The 11,031-nt window shown below is 46.2% G+C and overlaps 1 protein-coding gene across 7 annotated transcripts in view; it reads left to right on the forward strand.

Annotated features, from left to right (window-relative positions):
* The window catches only part of SMARCA2 (SWI/SNF related, matrix associated, actin dependent regulator of chromatin, subfamily a, member 2), a 178,296-nt gene that overhangs the window by 125,383 nt on the left and 41,882 nt on the right, over positions 1-11,031 (forward strand). The window lies entirely within an intron of this gene.

Raw genomic sequence — 11,031 nt, forward strand, 5'->3', positions numbered from 1 at the left:
TGTTTGCAGGAAGCCTGGGCCTCTCCCCGGCCTCCCTCCTCATCTTGTTGGGTGGGGACACGCACGATGTTCTCCCTTTGAGTTAATGAGGCCTGATCTTCACCTTAACTCCAGGCTGCATATTCCTTTTTGCCAGTGAGGCTGGATATCTTATTTAGGCCATTTGACTCTCGAAGCTTCAGAGCAAGACAGGTAAACGCAGTTCAAATAAAGGCAGTTCCAGGATCCCTGGCTGCCTCAGTCGGAAGAGCATGAGACTCTTGATCTCGGGGTTGTGAGTTGGAGCCCCACATTAGGCGTAGAGATGACTGAAAAGAAATAAATGAAATGTAAAAGTAAAACAAAGATTGGGGCGCCTGGGTGGCTCAGTCGGTTAAGCATCCGACTTCGGCTCAGGTCATGATCTTGCGGTTTTTGGGTTCGAGCCCCTCATTGGGCTCTGTGCTGACGGCTCAGAGCCTGGAGCCTGCTTCGGATTCTGTGTCTCCCTCTCTCTCTGCCCCTCCCCCACTCACCCTCTGTCTCTCTCTCTCTTTCTCTCTCTCTCAAAAATATTTAAAAAAATTGTTTTAAGAAATATATACAAGTAAAATAAAGGCACCTTAAAGGAAGTGGGTTGGGGCAGGGAAAACAAAGCCCCTAAAATCTTTTGCCCCATTTGTCTGGCTTATTTTCTTCTTCAATATATTTTTTTTAATGTTTATTTATCTTTGAGAGAGAGAGGACACACAGGGGATGGGCAGATAGAGAGGGAGGGAGACACAGAATCCAAAGCAGGCTCCAGGCTCTGAGCTGTCAGCACAGAGCCCAACGCGGGGCTCGAACCCACGAACCGCGAGATCATGACCTGAGCCGAAGTCGGACGCTCAACCGACTGAGCCACCCAGGCACCCCTGGGTTGTTTTTAATTCACTGTATGACTGTGTCGCGTCCCTTGGACAGAAGTCATTTAAGCCAGGCCTTGCAACGTGGTTGGTAAGCCCTGCTATTTTGAGAAAGCAGAAGAATAAAGAATGAAGATTTAATTTTCTTTCAACAAGATTTTTGGATCCCGTTTTTGGGTGAGTAAGGCATCAATCAAAATGCCTTTACATCTTGATTAAGGCGACCTTTTTTTTTTTTTTTTTTTAATTCCCGAAGAGATTTCAGACTGCTGGGCGATTCAGACATATTTGGAGAACAACACTCCTACAAAGCAGAGCTAAACAAACAGTGAACAAAAGTGTATGTAACATATTGTAAAAAGTACAAGGGAAGGAAGGGATCAGGTAGGATTTTATGAAGGAAGTGACATTTTAGCCATTGCTGCAAAAACGAGCATGATTTGCGTAGGACTGGGGGATCAGGAGGAGGGAGTTCCAGGCTCTGACCCACACTGAGGCGTGGAAATGTGTGACTCCTTCCGCTGTGACTTTGTGTCGTAGGAGCATGGTGTTTTTATAGAGCTAGAAATGGAGGAGAAGAGCTGGGGTGGGGACTCCCTGGGGGCAGTGCGTGACCCCGGAACCAGGGCTTTACTGGTTTCCATAGAAAGACACCCAGGGTCCGAAGTGGGAGAAGCAATGTGTGTTTCTCCTTTTAAGCAGAAGGTAACGGTCCACTTTGTGAAGGATGAACCAGGGCCCAGGAGAGAGGGCAAGGGAAGCCCAGAGGGAGGCCATTATCTCTGACCCTCCCTGTGCAAGAGGAGAATGAACAGAAGGCAATGAGCTCTTTCAGGGGCAGACCACACAGTGACGGGCAGGCCTGGCAGACTGTAAGGAGGGACAGTCATGATTTTAAAGGTTTTGAGGTTGGATAACTGGGGGGGAAATGATGCCGCCCTTTGAAGAGACAGAGAGATCCAGAGAGAAATGTTTGTGCTCTTGGGAGAAGGGCAGTGACGTTTACCCGGGATGTTTGACCAAGATACTGGAAACCACAACTGGTAACTCCAAAGCAAGTCCAGGCTAGAGAGAGAAATGTTTGAAGCCAAGTGCCCGGAGTGAAGTCGGTCAGGGCCGTTTGGATCTCCACAGAAGGTGTCCTATCCAGAATAGGGGACCGGACTTCTTGAGTGGCAAAGGACTGCTCAGAAAGCACCCACCTCACTGAGGGTTGTGAGTCTGTGTCCAGGCTGTTCAGCACAGGGACATTCACCAAGGGCCCTGCTTTGGAAGCGGAGAGGCCGAAGCCTTCCAAGATAACGATTTATGCCCCCTCTCCCCCACCCCCAGGAGAGCGGTTTTGAAGTTCTCCAGCCCCCAAGCCTCTACGGGTCATTAAGAGACCTCTCACCTGCAGCTGATGAGGGCATCAGACATACTAGTGATGGCTGCTGTGGGCCCAGGGCAGCCATATTTCACTATCGGGAGCATGAACAAAGGGACGGGGAGGCCAAAGAAAAACTTGGGGTACCTGCACTTAAGGGGGGAAACAAGGCGGCAAGAAAAGGTAGGGAACCCCAAGACTGTAACGTGACAGGAAGGAGAGATTTCAAATAAGGAGCACTGGACGAGAAAGTAAATAAAATAAGGTCTGAGGCCAGACTAATGGGGATTCGGAAGCTCTGGGCAACTTTTGAAACATAGCAATGTCTTGTCCTGGGCTCTAAGGAGTTTTACTCCGTGGTCAGGACGTAGATTCAACAGTACAGGTGACTCCAGAGGTTGGCAGTAAGGGGAAAGTGAGAAATGAGAAGACTGGAGAAGACACAGAGAGTTCGATGCCAGAGTTTATGATTTTGTCCTTGGAGATTCCCGTAGAAACGTCTAGAACAGACCCTTGGCATTCGTGACCAGTGTTCAGTAAACAGGTGTGTACCCAAGGGCAGTTTTCCCAGGGGATCCTGCATGAAAGTTCCATTTGTATTCCAACTCTATATGTACTCCCTAACTTTCTTCCCCAAGTGCTGTGCTCGATACTGCAGAGGAAGTGGAGAGAGCATAAGGCATCTCCACAAGGAAAAGATCAGAATGATCCGTTACAGCTGGGGAAGGTCCTGAGCAGAGAATGAGTTGATCATGGAAGTGTGGCACAAGGGATTAGGAGAGACGCTCCAGGTGAGACACGTAAGAGAAACCACAAAGGTGGGGATAAATATGGTGCACCACGGCAAGGTACTGGCTTTCGGCTCCCTGCCGGAAAGTATGGCAAGTCAGATGGGGTAAAATCAGCTTATGGAGACCTCTGGAGTCTGGCGGGGAGACCTGGAATTGGAATCCTAAGGATAACTTTGCAACTTGAGTAGGGCAGTCACCTAATGAAAGGATCATTTCAGATCTGGCCAATGGGATGTAGCCCATAATGCTTAGGGGGGGAAAAAAAGCATAATTGAGCTATTTAGAACTTCTTGCAGAGGAGAAAAGGCTGGAGGACAGGAAAGAACAAGCAAGGTAGTATGACTTTTCTTTTGACTCCCATTCTGAAAAGAGAACAGCAGACACCCTCTTATCAGTAGCTGGTCCGTCAATGAGAATATTACACTGGGAAAATGTCGCTTATATGTCGATGAAACCTTTAATGGGAAACATAACAAGTATTTATCACATTTTTATTTATTTATGAAGTTACCTCTGAATCTACTGACTCGTCTTTCTCGCTTGAGTAACCGTATTATGTTTCACTTAGAGCTTCCAGTTTGGGTGTTAGAATCTTTCTTTCTTTCTTTTTTTATTATTATTTTTAATGTTTGTTTATTTTTGAGAGAGAGAGAGAGACAGAGACAGAGACAGAGCATGAGTGAGGGAGGGGCAGAGAGAGAGGGAGAGACAGAATCCAAAGCAGGCTCCAGGCTCTGAGCTGTCAGCCCAGAACCTGACGCGGGGCTCGAACTCACTGACCGTGAGATCGTGACCTGAGCTGAAGTCGGACGCTCAACCGACTAAGCCACCCAGGTGCCCCTTAGAATCTTGGTTTTTTTTTTTTTTTTCAAGTTCAGCTTTATTGAGGGTTGAGGCACGACGTGGTAAGACCTGTCAAGTATACATTTCGAACGGAGTGCCCCATGTAGTTCATGAACCCATCCGTCACCTGAAGGCAAATCCGGATACTTACAAAGCAGGCAGAGTGCATACTCTTACCCACGTGATGAGTCTAGCCCTTGCCAAATTCAGCAATACTGTTAAGTGTTTTAAGCCACTCCCCTTTTACGTAGTCTTTCATTAACTATCCTGGCGGTCAGTAGAAGTTAGAGCCCTATTTCCTTTCGCAACTGTGTTTCATTTTACCCAATCTCCAGTCCAATTGTGTAGTTCCAGTAACAAGTTGTAACTGGCATTAAGATCGAGGGGAACACCACTGAGTGTTGGTATAGGAGCCAGGAGCCGCTGTGGGCGGGGCCTTAAGTGGAGGGGGATTGAAGGAGCCTCTTCACTTCCTTCAGATTGAGTGACGGACAGGTGTGCCTCGTCTAAACCACTTTCCAGGTGCTCCGTTCCTAGAATAGCCCTTAGGGGAGATTTTCTGCGCTGGAATGTCACCACTAGGTACAGCTGGTCACTGTGTGTGCCTGCGCCGTGCAAATCACTGACCATGTTTCAGGGGACCCCGTCTCCCGGCGTTGCCTCCTCTGCTACCCAGCACTGCCCATCCTAATTTCGGCCACTGATTCCCAGCAAAACTTATAGTCCTGGCTTGGCCTACCAAGAGCCCATGAGAGCCGTGAAGGCCCGAGTAGTGCTAAGCATGTTCGTTCGTAAAACCTGGTCGTATTTACCTCCGTTCTTGTTTGTGCTTTAACGTGAGACCTGTTTGAAGGCTTACCGCATGACCCATTGTGTTGTAACATGGGTAGCTCACCGGGGCTCAGGGTTCTCTTTTGAAAATTCATCTTTGCTGACCTGGAATTAAGTAAAGTCAGTCTTCCTTGACAAATAACTTCACGTCTATTTCGAAGCGCAACTTGAGCAAACCTAAATCTGAAACTTGTGTACGTGTCCAGGTACACAGGTTGGCTTCTCAAGTGGTGCTGGGGCCAGGCACTCCCCTGTGACAGACACTCTAATGGCATCTGTGCGTATATGTATACGTGCATCTGCGCGTGCCCGTATTTACGTATCTGGGGAAGTCTAACCAGTGAGAAGTATGTGCCTGTGCACACGGAGCTACAGCCTCCCTGGGACCAGCGGCTCTCCTGCTCATTTCGTGCAGCTTCAACTCCCTCACCCACTAGACGCCTCTTCCGCGCTGGCAGTCCCGAATCCTAAGAGAAGTGAACTACTTTGGCTGCTCTTCTGTTGATGGAGAGACCCCTTTGCCAGGCCCTACCCAAGCTAGGAGAGCGGCCTTTCTGAGAACATGGCACCTTCCAGGTCCCTCCAGGTGAGAGCAGACACAGAGTGTAGCAGCCGGGCGGCCAGCCCTACGGGCAGGGCAGTTTCCCTTGGATTATAGGATGGGCACAGAAGACCAAGGCTGTCGTCACTTACCCAAAGGGATGTTTCCGCTCCTTGAGGAGGCCCTCACTTGGTGTCATTCCAGTGCACACAAATTTCCATTACCGTGAGGAGAGTTAAAAAAACCTCAGTCCCCAGTAACGAAGGTCGGTTACCAGGTGAATCAGTCTGCTGTGGCTGCAGGAACAAAATACCACAGACCGTGTGGCTTACAGGACAGAAATTGAGTTTCTCACAGATCAGGGGGCTAGCAGCCCATGATCGAGGTGTTGACAGGGTTGATTTCTTTTGCAGCCTCCCTCCTTGGCTTGTGGACACCATCTTCACATCTCTTCTTATGAGAACCCCAGTTGTACTGAGTTCAGGCTCACCTTAATACCTCTTTGTACCTTAATTATCTCTTTAAAGGGCCCGTCTCCAAATACATACACATTCTGAGGCCCACGGGGGGTTAGGACCCTACCACAGGAGTTGGGGAGGGGAAACACACCGGGGTATACCAGAAGGCCATGATATACTGTGTCTTTATATAAAGTACAAATTTGGCAGCTGGCTCTTCGATCCTTGCTGTGTAAGTAAGTAACAGACCCGCATGATGGTCCGTGACCGTTCCCATCACTGTTTTCAAAGTGTGGTGGTGACTGGTCATCGAGTGGCTGTTGCTCAGTCCAGGGACAGATGGTGAAGCATGTGGTTGCGGTGCCTCCTTGTTTCCCAGTGGTAGACCCGCACAACACTCTACCAAAGTAGATAGTCACGAGAGGGCATCGGCCTCCAAAGGCGTAAGTGTAGGGGGGAAGAAAAACGCACAGAAAGTGAATTTGGATGTGACTGGATTTGAAAATGGTGGCATCGTTGCGAAGACTGGAGGAGTCTTGCGTGAAACTTCAGTTATCAACCAGCCTGGAAACAGTCCAATGAACATAAAAATAAAGGCTAAAGTCATCACAGTGTATTTCAGTTTAAATTGAATTTGAACATTTACTTTGAAGACATGTATATATACATATATACAAATATATACATTTATATTATTTATATATATTATATTGTATATATTGTATATTGTATATTATGTATTATACATAAATATATATTTATATTATATATTTATATATTTACATTGTATATATATAAATATAAATATAAATATAAATATACATATATATATATATTTATATATATATAGAAATCCCGAACAACTGGGCCAGTGTTCAGGCCAAAGTGTTGAAGTTTTGCACCGAAAAAGCATGGTGATTACGAGGAGACTGGAGAAGAACCTTGTCTACCAGAAAAGGCCCGTTTCAAGGTTTCAGACGTGGGTGCGAACAGAGTGGGTTAGTGGCACTGCCAGGGGCCGACGAGGGGGGACTGCTGTGAAGTTTGCACCCAAGCTCCAAGGATCATCCCGTATTGACTGCTGATGAGACTGGTCTTTTCTGGAAGACCCCTCTACGGAGAACGGAAGCCAACAAAAACGTAAGGTCGTAGAGTGCCCATAAAGAACAGTCTGGATGTTCAGCCAGAGGAAGTTGGTTGAAGGTGCTCGTGAAGAAAAGGATGACGATGTCCCAGAGGAAGAGACAGCAGTTAAAAAATAAAACAGAACAAAATCCTCACATCAAGGGTACATCTGAGCGAGACATTTCACGGCATCCAAAGGGCAAAGGGTAAAATGTTGGAAGCTGATCCTGAGCGTTTTGCCAAAGCCTAGGGAAAAGGATTGTTCTGTATCATAAGTTAATTGGTGAGAAGACAGCAAATGCTGTCCAATACTGATGCGGTTTTTTTTTAAACCCCAAAAAGTCCTCTTAATGCTCTCATTTCTAGTGCTTTAAAGTTCAGGTACTAAATAGATACTCATTTTACTATGTTTTTCATTTTCTTGTGTGCATATAACCGGCAATAGGAGTTTTTAATTTTTTGGCGTGTACGTTTGTTAAGGGACGTGGAAGAAATCGTGCTTTCCTGATTATTAGACTGGGTTTTTGCGGTTTCAAATTGCACCATCATTTTTATGGTCCCTGTGCTTTGCAGGCAAAGTGACAACTGAGAACGTGTGCATGCGTGTATCTTTCCTGCTGAGAGTCTCCTTAAGATGCGCCATGTTGGGTCTTTACGTGCATTCTTCACCTAAGCCTAGGAAGCGTAATTAGCCTTTTCCTGATGGGGCTCTCAGTCCTCGTTTGTGCTGTAAAGTGGAATAATATCCTGGCTAAGGGTGTGGCTTAATGCAGCCAAACCCCCAGAGCGCAAATCCTAGCTCCGCTACTTACTTGTCTATGATCTGGAGTGAGATGCTCCGTCTCTCACCTGTCTCCTGAGGACACAGTACTTGCCTCACAGTGTCGTTGTAACGATTAAATGAGCAAATGTATGTAAAGCACTGAGTGCCTGGCACCTGTGTCAGCAGTATGTTTCAGGGTTTGGTGATGCTGCTGCGGCTGCTGCTGGTGATGATGGTGGTGCAGGGGCATTAGAAGTATCCACCATGCCACGTATCTTCAGAGGAGTTGGAAAGGAGACTCTTTGCTTTACCAGATGGCCCCAGGCTACAGTGCTTTTGATTTCTTGTATTGTGTTCCTTAGGTGTTCTCTGCCTTAACTGGGCTATTACTGGTCTTGGCCTCTGCTTCAGGGGGAACAGGCACCCTACTCTGAGCCACCCTTTTGTTGGATTTGATGCTTTTCACCCAGGGCGCATTTATAGCCCAAAGAATTTGTCTTGATGCAGTTTGGAAGCCCGGAGGAGGGCTCTGTTGCTCCTGGATGGCCTGTCCCAGGCAAGCCCGTGAGAGAACCATTTCTTTGGCTGGAGGACCTCCGAATGAGGTTCACTTCGGTCATTGTACATGACCTGTCTCTTTCAAAAATATCACATTCTTCTTCTTTTTTTTTTTTTTTAAGTTTCCTTCTTTCTTTAAATATTTATTTTTGAGAGAGAGAGAGAGAGAGAGACAGAGCAGGGGAGGGGCAGAGAGAGAGGGAGACACAGAATCCGAAGCAGGCTCCAGACTCTGAGCTGTCAGCCCAGAGCCCGACGCGGGGCTTGAACTCACGGACCGCGAGATCAATGAATGACCTGAGCTGAAGTCCAACACTTATTGAGCCCCCCAGGCACTGCCAGTTTAGATATACATATACATATACATATACATATACATATACATATACATATACATATACATATACATATATAGATAGATATTTTTTTTGAGAGAGAGAGAGAGAGAAAGAGAGAATGAAAATCCCAAGCAGACTCCGCACTGTCAGTGCATACCCCGATAGGGCTTGATCCCACAAACGGTGAGATCATGACTTGAGCTGAAATCAAGAGAGTCACAGGCTCAACCGACTGAGCCACTCAGGCACCCCCATCATGTTGTGCTTGGTAAGCATTGAAATTGTACCACAGTTTGTTGTTACCTATCTTTGGCGTCTCATTTTTTATTTTAACATACTGAGAACCCCAAAGTGTGAAGTGACCCGGGCCTCCCTGAGAAGCCTTCCCTGGGGCATGAGTGGGTTGCGAGTTACAGTAACTGATAAATGGTCTCAGGAGAAGAAAGCAGAACTGTGTTTCTTTTAATTCTCCGTCGTTTCTCTAAGCCTTTTGCTGGCTCACAAATTCTCTCTGCTTCTTTATTCCACCCAAGGGAGCTACAGCATCGTGCGTGCCTAACGTGTGAGAACAAAGGTGTCAGTACATCATGTTTGTAACGTGGTAGGGTCTACAGGGCCACCCTCTACTAACTCTTAACAGTCACGTTCTGAACAGAGTACTGTGCTTAATATTCCCCAGAAGGTGCCCTCTGGGTTCTTAGTTGATCCTGTGACTGAAATACTTTTTGTGCTTCCTAAACTTTTTTTTTTTCCCTCTTCCCACCCCACAACTGCTTTGACCTGAAATAGGGGTCTAATTTGCCTTCTCTCAATTGTATACGCGCGCCTTTTCCCCCCTTCCCCTAGGTTTCTTTAGGTAGCTTCCTCAGGGCGTTAGGGGGAAAGAGCGCCTTGGTTCACTTTCGCAAAAGTGATGGAAAGTCGCTGAACAGAAATTTAGGTTAACAGAGGCTCCACACACTCGCCCTTAATGGCCAGCATTGCCCATTTCAGTCTCCAGCACCCTGGTGCCTGACGAACGAGTGAAGAAATGAGGGTCCACTGAATTAATAGGACATCAGTCAATTGCACCACAGTGACAAAGAAAAAAGAAAAAGCCAGCATGATAAAAACAAAAAACAGAACCCTTTTAGATCAATTCATCTCTCTCCGTGAATATTTGAGGCATTTGTTAACAAAACTATGAAGTTTGTGGATAGGTAGGTCCTTCTATACAGGTGTATTCTCACATCCTGGGTATTTCCTTAATAACACATGAATGAATAAGAATTTTTGGAAAGGCTTCTAGTCACTAGTGAGGGCAAGACTGAACGTGCTACCTGTTGAAATGCTATAGGGTCTGAGGTCGGAAGGAAAGCCAGCAAGATTTCTCTGGTATTGTGTGCTGTGTGTGAAGGTGATGGGAACATGTATGAACCTGCAGTTGGGTTTGTTTTGTTTTGTGTAATATTTACAGAGTTTATTCCCCCTATCCCGGGACTTTTTTTTTTTATTGTTGTAAAAAACACATGTGAAATGTGCTACCTTAACCAGTCTAAGTGTACATTTTAGCAAATTTGCTGTGCATTCATCACCGGGAGATACTGCAGAATGTTTTCATCATCCCAAACCAAAATTCTGTACTCATTAATCAATAACTCCACACTTTCCCCAACATTCATTGCCTTGTGACCTCTGTTCTTCTTCCTCATGTAAGTTGAATCACACAGTTATCTGTCCTTTGGTGTCCAGCTTATTTTACCTTGGGAGTTTGATTTCATGCCTAGTGATCTAACAGGTTGCTTTCGGGGATGGTAATGATCAAAAACTTTAAATGGCCCCAGGAGCACCTGGGTGGCTCGGTCGGTTAAGCGGCTGACTCTTGATGTTGACTCAGGTCATAATCTCACAGTTTGTGAGTTCAAGCCCCTTTTGGGCTCTGTGCTGACAGTGCGGAGCCTGCTTGGAATTCTCTAGCCCTCTCTCTTTTCTACCCCTACCCCACTTGTAGTCTCACTCTCTCTCTCAAAATAAATAAATAAACTTAAAAACAAACACACAAACAAAAACCTTAAAATGGTCCACGGCCCCGCGTCCAAAATTCTGTATCCAGAAGTACCGTGGTCTTTATTAAACCAAGTGGCTGAAATGGGCTGGCATTTTTAGTAGGAGTTCCAGAACTCCATGTTCAATTTGTTGCTGTTATTAAAGATGCCTATTGTAAGAAAATTTCCCGTGAAATCTTCAAGTTTCTTTAAAAATCCACTTTTTGTTTTGTTTTGTTTTGTTTTGTTTTTTTGGTCATTGCTGCCGCTGGCATCATTACCTGTCTTACTGGCTTTCAGGGTCTCTGCAGGGCGTGAGGGAGGTTTAGCCTCCCCTAATAGTAGAATCAAGTTTAGCAGCCTGTGAGTGGTCTCCAGGAAACACTCCTATTGATATGTAATTGTCCTAACCGCTTGCCTTAATGCTTAGCCCTCAATCTGTAACCCCACCCCCACCCAGGCAGCATCTAGGGTCCTCTTTGGGACCCTAATTCAAGTTCCTAAGGGAG

The sequence above is a fragment of the Acinonyx jubatus genome, chromosome D4 (genome assembly GCF_027475565.1).
Source record: "Acinonyx jubatus isolate Ajub_Pintada_27869175 chromosome D4, VMU_Ajub_asm_v1.0, whole genome shotgun sequence".
Classification (NCBI taxonomy): Eukaryota; Metazoa; Chordata; class Mammalia; order Carnivora; family Felidae; genus Acinonyx; species Acinonyx jubatus.